We start from the raw sequence: 13,100 nt of genomic DNA on the forward strand, positions 1-13,100 counted from the left end.
CAGCATTACGAATTGGGGCAAATTTGTCGGTTTTTCTGCGCTCTCTGCATGTGTCTTTATCATCAAATCTAACTGTTTTCATAAGTTGAACAAATCGTTTACGGGACATTGTACTAAAATAGACTGACCTTCCAAAATTACTCGACCAAAGATCGTGGTAGTCCATTTTGGTATCATGATTAGCCCCCATCAGAATCAAAATTCCAATAAAAGTGTACATCTCGGTAGTACTCGTAAGAGGAATGTTTAGTCAAATTGCCTCTTCGTTAGAGTGCATGACGATAAAACTCATAATTTCGTTAGTAAAAAACTTTTGAAATGATTCTAATGTAGTTTGTACTTTCCCGTTTCGCCGCAAACCTGGTTTTTCACGCAATATATTCTGCAGAGAACGACGTGAAATTCGAAGTACATCTTTTATATACATCCTACCATTTTTCGCAACAAATCGTGTCTTGTTAAAGTTGTCTGACAATAAATCTGGAGCCACTTCTTCTACACTAGACGTAGCTTCACCTACTTCACTAAGATGATCTTCCTCATCACTATCACTTAAGGATTCAAGGCACTTCATAACCTCAAAGTACGAAATATTTTCCACTTCTTCTTCAAGTTCGTTTTGAGAGAGATGTCGACTCATAATTGCACTTGTTTGAAGAAATGTATAAAAAATAAACTATTATTACTATTATTTGCTACCCAAAAATACGGATTTCAAATTAAAAACTGAACAGAACTTACGAAAACAAAAGAATCAGCTGACGACTTTGGGAAGAAGCGTGTTGGACCAAGGCACGGCACTTTTTAGTCAACCGATTTTGAGATTAAAAAAGTACGACGTTGCACTACGTAGTTTATGTTCACTTGGTAGAAATAGTATCGACCTAGAAACAATGTAGAATTTTTTCTTGAAAATTTAAACGAGATACAAAAGAAATGTGTCAAGGTGGCACTAAGTGTCAAAGCGTGGTCGTTCTAGGGTTAAGGATTCTGTGGTGCAGCCTCCAACTTGTTAATCGCAGTCGTCTTCAATGTCCAGCCTTCCATAGCAAAAATAGCACTTTACAAACCTCAGTTTTAGGTTAAGATCAAAATTGGGATATATAATTTTCCTTTTTTAAAGAAAAAAGTGGCAAATAAATTTTTCAAATCAAAGGTTAATGTAGAACTATCATCTGATTTTTTATGAACCTCTTTGTAAAATCTAGGTCTTTCTTATAATATTGTTGGTATTCTAATTTTCTGTTTTCTTCTCCATCAGTTACCTAATGATTTCTATTGATATTTGACCTGGATATGTGACTTTGGTGTCTAATGTTATTGACAACTCGGAATTCCGATGTTACAAATTGTTTTAGGAAATAAAAACTACTTGGTTATCATGTTGATTGGATGCGCTAGTTAAAAAAATAGTAAATTAGATTTGTCCAAAATTAATACGATTTGATGATCAAAGGTCAATAGATTAAAGACATATTTCCACAAATAAAAAAGTTGAGAATCACTGTTATAATTGATACATTATAGGTTCTCATTATGTTTTGGCAGAAACTTCATTTAGGATGCGCTAAAATAATTGCCTTTGACATTAAAAATGTTGGCAGCTTAATCGAAATGGTAAATTGTCGTACCGCTCATTTGTTTAAAACAACCTAACGTCATTAATTATTGAACGAAAATCAAAAAGTTGTCATTGAACTGTTAAAAAATTAGAGAATGGGAAAAGGTAAAAAAGGAGGAAAAAGTGGTGGAGGAAGTGCTACAGCATCTGCGACTACAGAAGTAAGTGTTTCAACATATTTTATTTAAGATTTTCAATAGTTATACGGATTGAACCACAGAAAATAGTACACTTTATTTGGTTGTATTAATTAGACTATTATTATATTCTGCGACAGATTTGTCAAACTCTTCCCCATCCTCATAATTTAAAATAGAGAATGTATTATATAAATCATTAGAAAGATATTAAATAACTGATACTTATTCCATCTTAAGCTCGCTAGACAATTCAGCCATTCACTCAGTTTTAAAATTAAAAATTTAAAAACGGTCATCTTGAGGAGTTAAAACTGAAGGACGTCCTTGTAGGGCCTATTATAGAATGTAAACCGGTCTCTCGAAATCTTTGCATAAATCTGCCAATGTTGTGTGGTGTACGCCAAACAGATTTGACACTTCACGATAACTTTGTCCCTGTCCAACTAACTCAGCTTTGAGTTCACTTCACTACCTAACTATATTCATTTTTTGTTTAACTAGTCTCGACTTTAACCTTGATTGACTTAAATTACTGCTGTCCACAATTTGGTACAACAATAGAATGAAAGAAACATTAAAATATGCATAAAATTGAAATTTTAAAAAACCACAAAAACAGTTATTTGCTAATAACAAATTTTGCTACATTCTATCGCTAACATTCAAGATACTTTTTGTGAACCCAAAAGATTAACATTTTAGGTTTTAATATTGAGATAAAGGGTGGTGCCTTATTTAAAATTCCATACCAGTTTTGACGAATATTGCAAAATGGCAGCCCAGAATGAAAAAAGATGTAGACTTAAGGATATCAACCTCTATCATTTTATAAGTATGCACTTGGAGCAAAATTCCTATCTCCCTATAGTGTGTGATTTTATAAGTGATATGTGTTGCACTATAGACATGTCAAATATCCTCAAGAATGTACAGAAGAAACGTATCAAGTTTTAAACATAAAGCAACAAGATGGAGGATCATGACATGAGTAACTAAGAAGTGATTGAGCCATCGATCGCTCTTGTTGTATTTGTAAAGAAAAAGTACAACTGATTAACCAAAATTTGTGACAATTTCTGACAATTCATGGTTATGTCATTTGATATATCTAACGTTTAGTTACATTTAAGAGGCCAATGAAGGCATTTGGAATAAAATTTGTGATTACATACTCAAAGATATGTTTGGAGGATTTTATAGTAAAAGAATAATGGAAATATCTTAGTGTTCCAGAGCAAACTAATCCCAAAGGGATCTTCTACATGGGCCAATCCGTACTAAGTGATGAAGTTACGGCCGACTCTAAAAATATTGATGCGGATAATCTATATCTAAAAAGAAGCAAGACATGTAAAAATGATGTAATTCTGGAGTTAATCTAGATATGCAAAATACCGATTAACTTATTCTCTATAGCTTTGAAAAGTGAAGAATTCATATGGGAAAACATGATTATCATGATAACAATTTAGCACTATGTGTAAAGATTGAACTCTAGCGGCTTCAGAGCACCCATTAGGGAATTTAACATCAGCAATTTTATAGAAAAAGATTCCAAAGATATCCACTATTTTTCAAATCAGGAAGCTGCTACGATTATAGAATTGCTGATCCATTGGAGATCCTTTCAGATTGAAAACAAAATTTCTAATAAGCCCTATTATCATTCTGGTGGTAATCTCTGAAAATCAACGAGAATGGGATCTATATCTTTATTTCACATAAAATTCGTATGAAGTAGTCTTCTATAATATGTTACTTTCCACGTTTTTATTGCAAACAAGGTACATTTGAATCAAAATCTGAATATCAACAACAAAAAAAATAATAATGACTGAAATAAAAGCAAGAATAATTAAGGAAGAGAGCCCCAGAGACGAAATGGAGAATCAGAATATTAGAGAAAAACTAGGAATTCAAAATATGGTTAGATCGGTTAGAGAATGTAAACGAAATTGGAGGCTTCATGTCGAAAGAATACCAGAAAACAGATAGGGAAAATAAGCAAATAAACACAAACCAAACACACAAAGATCCCGCAGTTCAATTAGAAGATGATATGAGAGCTGGAGCTTAGCCCTTGAAAAAAGGGCTAAGTAATATTTGGAATAAAATAGGAAAGAAAAAGAAGGGAGAAATTTTAATCCGTGAGAAATGAGAATTTTGATTTTATGGAATTATTCATTTATGCAGACCAACAGAATAAAAATTTTTTATTCTTATAAAATAGTTGGAAAGTTGTACACAAACATGATGACCTATCAATGATGGATTTGTAATTTATCGAGATCAGTGTAGTTAATTTAGTAGTACTATAACTGAGAACCATTTACCACAACCATGTTAGGGTCGATACTGCGAGCTTCAGCAACTTCGCAGTATGTGCTCTTCATTTTCAAAAAATAAAAGAGATCTACAGTTCACCCTTGAAGCAGGACTATGCTGAAAGGCTATCTAAGCATTAACACTTCCTATAGTTTGCCATTGCCACATTTTTTTAAAGATTGGTATCCTTACATTTCTGTTTATTCTAAGTAAATATTGCACCAAACCTTACATCTACACCGCAAAGATTATCCATGTAACTCATCATTCCTATTATTCTATAATTGAAATTTAAAATGACCTGTAGTTACTATGTTATTTCAGAAAAAAGCTGCAACCAATCCAAAAACCGAAGAAAAGACTGCTGCAAAAGATAACAGTAGTTCAACGCAAAAAGTTGGAGGCGGAAAAAAAGGTGAGAGCTTACATAACTACTGTTACTGTTAGTTCTAAGACTTCGGCATATTTTGTCACTTCGTTTATCTTCAATTATCTACCATTTAAATGATTTAGAGCACCTAAACAATTGAAACAGAATATATTTGTATCGATGAATTATTTAAATTGTTCCCTGCGTCTTCTTCATATATTAAAACTTAAACCTCACAATTAAGACAACAGCTTTCATATACTACTCTCAGTTTTGTAGAAAAAACACAATTTCTTATAAAACGTATTATGTCCAATACACTCTGCATATTGCCATTATTTTATTGCCTAATGAAAAGTGTCCCACTCTAGCGAGTTATTGCCAATATGCAAGGTTTTGAAATGAACTCTTCCATCGAGACCAAAATTTCTGTCGGTCACGTCCCAATGGGGTTTCCACTCTACCCACTTATTGCCAATATGCAAGAGTTTAAAATGAACTCTTCCATTGAGCCCAAAATATCTGTTGGTTATGATATATTGATGACACTTTAAATTTATGGTAGAAATTTTCTGTGTATTCTATGTATATATTTACGATGAAGATGAAGACACAGATACAGAATAATTTCCGTTTCTAGACATACAAATGACCTACAACATTAAACAAGGTATTCCATATACTATATGCAGAAAACCTACTAACAAATTATTACCTAATCACAAAATCACATCATCTCCTTTTCCAACTTAATTCAGTGGTAAAAACAGTGAGATCGCGCTCTATCTGGTTAACAAATCCACGCAGCAGACATTTCGAGCTCCAAATTATTAATCAAGTTCTTCGTCGCAAAAGTTTTCTCCTTACATTAGAGGTGAAACTGATTGAATTAACCCAATATTCAAAACCGTCAAAAAAGTCGTTTTTATAACCAGAAACTATACCAATTAGTTAGATCAACGAAGGACAGAACTCTCAAAGAAACAACGGTGCTTATAAAATCCATTGTTATTATTGTTTCCACTTCTACATCAGGGAAATAAGAAAATAAATTTTCGACTATACCATCATTCACTTTTATCAAAAACACCTTTTCCACATTAACTCAACATCTCAGCCATTCTATAGATTTTGGTTAAAATAGACAATATACGACTCTTATCAAATATAAACGACAGTGGAAACTCAAATTCCGCTTCATTCTAACATGACACATTGAAACCCGGTATACTCAAATTCGCACCAAAGAGTAAGCAGATCAAGACTATCCTAATTAAAACAGTCTTTTGATATTAGGTAGTAAGCAAATTGAGTTCTTTAAAACTCATAACACATCGACACAAGGAGTAGATAGATTAAGGCCCCATAGATTTTTAAAATCATATCACAAACTTTTAACTTAGATATCAATATTATATCCAGATATCCGTTCTTCATCAGCATCCAATAGAATATCGTCATATATCTTTCGGGTGTTCCGGCAGGGCGACGAGACGCTAGCGCCATCTACTGAGCACTCATGGCAACTAGGGGCGGCCATTTTGTAGATGTGTTTCAAGGAGAGAAGACATACCGGAACATTGCTAGTGATTATTGTTTGATTACGTATGACTCTACGGAATATAGTGAGAAATTGACTCATCATGACCGTAAGCGCTATCAGAAGAAAGATCAGGAGTATGGTTGTGACCCCTTTGAGTTGCGGTACGAAGATACGGAAGAAGATAATGACCAGTGGCCACGCGTGGCCGAATTTGACAGACTGTAGTACCTAGTTTTCCGCACGAATTTTACGACCAAAGATGCTATGAAGAATTAAAAGAATTTAGAAGATCAAAATTTCCTTAGTTCTAACCTTGTATTTCCTCCTCGTGTGAAAGTGCTTAGTAAGGTTTGTATTCCACTTGTTGTGCTTGCGGCATCATAGTGTTCTTATTCTTCTGGAATCAGGAATTAACTCTTAGCACATTTTGTCTTAATGTCCGAATATCTTTTCTTCTCACTTTCATTGCTTTCAATTCTCCTAAATCATTTTATGCGTGTCCCTGTGTCTTTCCTTTCTATGGAACAATATACTGAATAGTGTTTTTTTCTTTCCACTTTATTCCAATTTTCCTGTTAAAATTTATGTCTTACGTCCCTAGGAGTAATTGAGATGTTTTTTAGATATTTAGATATCAAACTAATGAATTCAGGGTCACAGATCATCTTTGACATTTCGATATTTCCAGTCTTTTACGGCGTCTCATTATTTTCTATGCGAAAAACGTAAAATTTTCTCTATTATATTATGTTGAACGTTTTCATCGGAAATATGGATTGATGATCCGTGTAGAGTAGATGTAAATGAAGCAATATGGGTAATTAGTCTTTGGTACTATCCTTCACATTTTTTTCCATCAATCTAGGCTTTTGAAAAGACTAAAAAATGAAATTTGGTCTAATGTTAATAGGTCAGTTAATATAATATGTGAGTGGTCGGATTGTTGATAGAAATTTCACGCGCCCACGACTCAATTTTCAGTCTGACAAGGTATTTATCTGTTCAGTAATTTTTTAAAAGAATTGAAAGAAGAAGGTACGGTATTATGATCACCCTGGTTTGTTTATGAAAAACGCATCAACGATATGGCCGACACTCAGTTGTCGTATCTGACCGCTATATGGCGCTAGCGTTACAGGGGCAAAAAATGCAGCCCGCATGACTCGTCAACCCCACGATGTAAAGACTACAAGAATAGCCTGCATATCAAAAAGATTAATATTTTTTCTTTTTAGGTGGCAAGAAATGATTTTCTGCAGCCGTGAAGATGTATCAAACGATTACTTTAAAAGTTATTTTTCCTTTATACTTAATATGTTATAATTACGAATAAACTAGAACTATATTGAAAAGACATTGGATTAAAATCAATTTCGACCATTATAATTCGTTCATTAACGTTATAAATGTAGGTATATCCTCATTTCCGGGGTATTTTAAAATGTTTTGATTGAATTTGAATGAACCTAATTATGAGTATAATTTAATTGACTAAATTATTTAGAAAAAAAGAGAGATTTGAACTAGCAGATCTGTACTATACTGCCTGATAAAACAGAAAGTGACTAAATGGCCACTTTCATATTTTGAATCCGTAATAAGCAAAAGACTCTGCGTCGACGAGTCTTGGAATCATATGATAAACAATTATTGGATTTTGACATAGAAAGAACAATGAATTATCTCACCTCTCCTGATGGGAACCATTTAAGATCTGTTAACTATATATTAAGTTATACAAGTTATTTTATGCTCCATTTATCTAATTTCTGTCTAATATTACTGTGACTGAAGAATCATAAATTTACCTACTTATTATTGTATTCGTTTTGTATTGTAAGATTTATTGTATACTGACCGTTCTCAATGTCTTCACAAGCGGTTCCACATGTGCCTTAGACACTTGAAGTTCCATTAACTTATCAAATTACTTATTTTATTGATGTGACGTGAGGACCATGAATATAATTAATTATACTTTTATATACAATAGAATTAGTATTTAAGAGAGCAGAAACTTGCATAGATTGTCATATAAATCCTTAACATCCAACGAGAACAGTAGTCAAATTATTTGAAATCACTTTATTTATATTTTATGTTAACAGATAGTTGTGAATTAAGTTATCCTACAGAGGGATGGACGATACCAACATGAGACCATCATGCGACTCAAGGACAGATACTTCTGACCTTAAATGGAAAATTCTATACAAACTTACATAAATAAATGCGATATTTGCCAACAAAGCAAATATGAAAGGAACCTCGTAGCAATCAAAATGAATCAAGTCCCAACAGCAACAATATCATTTCAATATTTATACTTAGATACGTTTGCTCTCGAAGGAAATAAATTTCTCACAATTATTGACACATTTTCAAAATATGCTCAAGCATACCCGTTAAACAATTTATCTAGCACCGAAATCGTTAATAACCTTATAAACTTTTTCTCTCACCATGGCATTCCCGAACAAATATTCACAGACAAATGAACTGAATTAAAAAATTCTGTAATTCTAGAACTTTTGAATTTGCATAAAATTAAAATTCATTTCTCTTGTCCGGAACATCCCTAATCTCAAGATTCGATTGACAAACTACATTCAACAATTCTAGAACACATTAGATTGTAAAATACCCAAGGATCACTCAAAACACCAATCAATTTAAAAATGCCTTATGCAGTCCGGGAGCCAGAGACAAATTTTTTTTGGTCATTTCCTCCCATTCTAAAATTTTTTCCAATAATAGTTTATCTAATATCTTGAAGGAAAAATAAAATTAGCCGACCATAACAGGGCGGATTATACGTCAGCTGGCTGCTCGAATATGAAGAAATAATTAATATTTTCAATGATTTCCTGTCAACTTAAAATTAATCTGGTGATAGTTTATATGTTACTGTGAATGAAAATTAATGTCAGTTTGCTGTATCTCAGAAGAAAGTTCGTCAACTGGTAACTTGAGACACTCGGGAGAAAATCACTTTTCTCTAGTTCTAGCATCTGTAAAGATTCATTGACGGTATTAATCGTAATATCAACCCGTTTGATGAGAGTTTGGATAAACAATTTTTATACAATATTTCCACTGATGAAGCAGCACCCAAACATATTGAGAAATTCTTACCCAATATTGAGAAAGAAGGCAATAAAGGCAAAAAAACTTTTACAAATAACTTGTGCAAACAGGGCTAAGATAATCATTATTGCTTTTGATCGATATATATTTCCATCGATCAAAGATACCGAGCACAAACTTCGAGGTATGGAGCAATCTAACTTCCGTATCGATGGTCCTGATCAAGTACGAAAAGAATTTTCAATTGAGCTGAAAAATATTAATTTCAAGGCAGCTCTTATTCAGTTCATTATTGAAAATTGGTAGCAGGATTATATGGCACCATATATGAGCAACAAAACTATTTTTGTGAATGCGGACGTTTGTTATAGATACATGGTCACTGATGGAAAAGTTTTAGAAACTGTATAGAATGAATTTTCGTGTCCAGCTCATGAAGAAGCGAACACAAAAATGATTTTTCACGCTTGCCAAATCGATTTTCAAGGAAACTTAACGCGTTGTTCTGACACAGATGTATTAGTTATAATGTTAGCTAATGTGGTTCATGTTTCAAACGATGTTAACGTTTTTATGGAAGTTGGCGTTGGAAAACATATTAGATTCATAAATGTTACTCAACTTTACAAAACTTTAGGACCGAGTTTAAATGCTGCACTTCCGGCATTCCATGCATTTACAGGATGTGATTTCAACCCTGCATTTTTTAGAAAAGGCAAAAAGCGCCCATTTGCCATCATGTCAAAATCTGAAGCTTTTACCGAGTGTTTTGTTCAAATATCAGAGCCATCGATGAACAGGGAAGATTTATTTGCCAAAATTCAAGAGTTTACTTGCCAAATGTATAACTTCAATCGGTTGAAAAAGATGTCCCAAAAAATTTATAAGTTTTGGACAATACATATGAATTCAAGTTGCCCAAACAAGGTATTGACGGTTCTTCGCTACCCTCATGTCAATCAAAACTTTATAACCAATATTTAAGGGCGTCTTACATTGCCAAAATTTGGTCTCACGCACACCTTAAAGTTCTTACAACTGAAAAACCTTCAGATTTTGGTTGGGAAGAAAATCGATTTGAATTTCATTAGTTTTCTGGGACTCAGTTACCAAAGTCGATTGAGGAGATAAACATTCATCCTGAAAAAGGTATCAATTCTTTTCTCATATTGATCATATTTTACTAGACACGCGTATTCATAATTTTTTTATCTTTTAACAGATGATAATGATGATCGCATATAATTCCTCTGACAGCGAAACTGACAGTGAATTCGAGAGAATTGAAAGCGACTCAAGCCAAAGCGAGAATAATTCTTATTATTATTTGTATTCATTATAATAAAATAAGAATTCATTAGTTCATAAATTATTGATTAATTACTTTAGTTATACCTATATTTCCTTCATTATTAAACATCATATTTATTATCAACATACTCAAATCAAGTATACTGCCAAACAACTAGAGCAAAATGATTCCCTTCCGAGTGAAAATGTATAAGAGAATAAGTAATATACTCTAGTAAATAATAAAAAAAAATCAGTTAACTCTAAATCAAGGGAAAAGTCGTCAGCTGATAAGATTCAGTAGGTGATAGAAGCTGCTACGTTATACATTTCAAGTTACCAACTGACGAACTTTCCACTGAGATACAGCAAGCTGATATTAATTTTCATTCAGAGTAACATATAAACTATCACCAGATTAATTTTAAGTTGAGAGGAAATCATTGAAAATATAAATTTTATTTTCCTATTCGAGCAGCCAGCTGACGTATAATCCGCCCTGTTATGGTCGGCTAATTTCCTTCAAGATATTATTTATTGCGAACACGTTGATAGAAGGTGGAGGCTCCCGCGTCTACCAAACTAGTCATATTGAAATTTTCATGCTTAAAAATCTCGAATTAATCAATTATGAACTAAAACCATTCATAAACGTTCCCATTTTATTAAAAGTAAAGAGTCGCTCATTTGATTTTTTGAAAACAGCCAATAAGCTTCGAGTTTTGCTACACATACACTTATATATGGTGCATTCCACTAAGCTCTCACGTCAATTCCCAAAAAACTCTTCTCACATCTGAATTACGTGCGCAAACATCAACCCCAAAACTTCCACTTAAGGCTTTGGGGAGATAGGCCCGATATACGCAGAGAAGCCGTCTATTTGGGTGTGAAATTCACTCACACTCTCAGTACGGAAATGAGTCTGTCTCATCAAGGCGCTTAGAGGAAATTTCGGACGAACCCACCCCCTCACCCTACCTCAAACGTATAAAACGTTCATCCGCCCCATTCTCGAATATAGGGAAAACGTCTTCAGCCCTTTATCACACCGTTTATGTCAATACCGACATAACCCCCGTTCCAAGCCGCCTAAATGACCTCCAAGCCCGCTATGTGATTCGTACCATCGAATAAACTAATTCCGCTGCAAAAGAAACCATTCTGTTTTCCTGGGTCAACAATATGCGGCCACTCGGCTCAAAACCCAAGAAAAAACTCCTTTATCAGCCCCTTCGACTGCTAGCCACAGCGTACGATGACCTGAAATCTACTTTCTCGATAATTCCCCCATAACAATCAGATAAACTCCGACCCCCCCACACCCACCCTACACACTCTTTGTCGATAGTGGGCGTTGCAGGTTTTCTGCGATTTCCTTGCAACCTGGTGAACCGGTTCTCTAGTTAAATGGCCGACGTTAGGGAATAATGCAACCGCAGCTGTACCCTTTTAAATTAAAAATAAACAAAAAAATACAAAATTTTCTAGAAACCAAAAAATTTCTTCAAAAATAAAAAAAATAAACCGAGAAGAGCCGTTTTTGCTTAAAAGCTTCATTTTCGTTTTATTCTGGCCAAAATCTCCCTTCAGAAATAGTTAGGCAAGCACAATCCCACGCAACCACGACAACCCAACCAACTCTGCAGAGGAGCTATTCCTATATCAGGGCCTATTCCAACAAACCACATTCCTTACAAAAATCATCCTTATCCTACCAAACTTTAACCAACGAATATCTCACGACAATCACGTTCCCGTTCCACTTACTCCAGAGCGTTATAGTCGTAAACCCAAGTGGATTGGGTTGCGAGGCGTTTTGAACGTTGATATAAACAATAACGAATGGCAGAAAGAAAAAAGAAAGCGAAAGCTTTAAGAGGTTATGTTATAATTTGTAATTAGACTTAACCGATTTACGTTAAAGTAAAATCAAAATATCTTCTGCGGCGATAGTAAAATATTTGGTGGTGTGTCACAGGAATAGATAGAAGTCAGGAATAGTGTATTACATAATGAGTTTGGAAAGTGATACACTTTTCAAAGAGACCACGTAGAAAATTCTTAAAAAAACGTATTTTTTAAATAAGAAAGTCAATTAAACAATATCACAAATGTGTTGAAAAGTATTTCAACACATATGTTAAAAGGTATATAAACCTGTTAGTAAAATCAAGACAGTCATGAAGAATGTTTTCCTTCGCTATGGAGATTCATTCAACTACTAGTATGTATTTGAACACAAATCACAACAAACTTTCAATTTTTATTCTAAACACTGATATAACCACAAAAAATCATATTATTTATTTCTTCAGTCTTCTTAAATTTGGCTGTTTGCCTTTCGGTACCCAGCCAGATTCATATTGTATTCGCGCAATCCCTCTATCGCTCGAGACCATATATAAAATAAGAAAAAGAAGCATTTCAATACATATATGTTTTATTATTTTTTAGTACATGTGTGAAATAAGCTACTTTCTCAGGTAAAAATGAGTGTGCAATATATCATTTTCATCAGTGGTCGTAGGAAAAATATTTTGTTGTTGCAACATTTAATGAAAAATCATTTGTTGAAAAATGAATAAATATATTCTGTCCAGGATTTTTTTATCAAACCCACTTTTAATATATTTTCTAACATACCAAATTTATTATAAAATTAGTTTTATTTTATTATAAGCTCGGTGAAGGTGTCTTTCATCTTTCATTTTCCGAATTACT

General features: G+C 33.5%; 1 long non-coding RNA gene across 1 annotated transcript; it reads left to right on the forward strand.

Annotated features, from left to right (window-relative positions):
* The first annotated feature begins 1,603 nt into the window (after positions 1 to 1,603).
* Positions 1,604 to 7,351, forward strand: LOC130447077 (uncharacterized). Its single transcript, XR_008910209.1, has 3 exons — positions 1,604 to 1,782; positions 4,411 to 4,501; positions 7,235 to 7,351. It is a non-coding gene; the product is annotated as an uncharacterized LOC130447077 (long non-coding RNA).
* The last annotated feature ends 5,749 nt before the right edge of the window (positions 7,352 to 13,100 follow it).

Source organism: Diorhabda sublineata, chromosome 7 (assembly GCF_026230105.1).
Source record: "Diorhabda sublineata isolate icDioSubl1.1 chromosome 7, icDioSubl1.1, whole genome shotgun sequence".
Classification (NCBI taxonomy): domain Eukaryota; kingdom Metazoa; phylum Arthropoda; class Insecta; order Coleoptera; family Chrysomelidae; genus Diorhabda; species Diorhabda sublineata.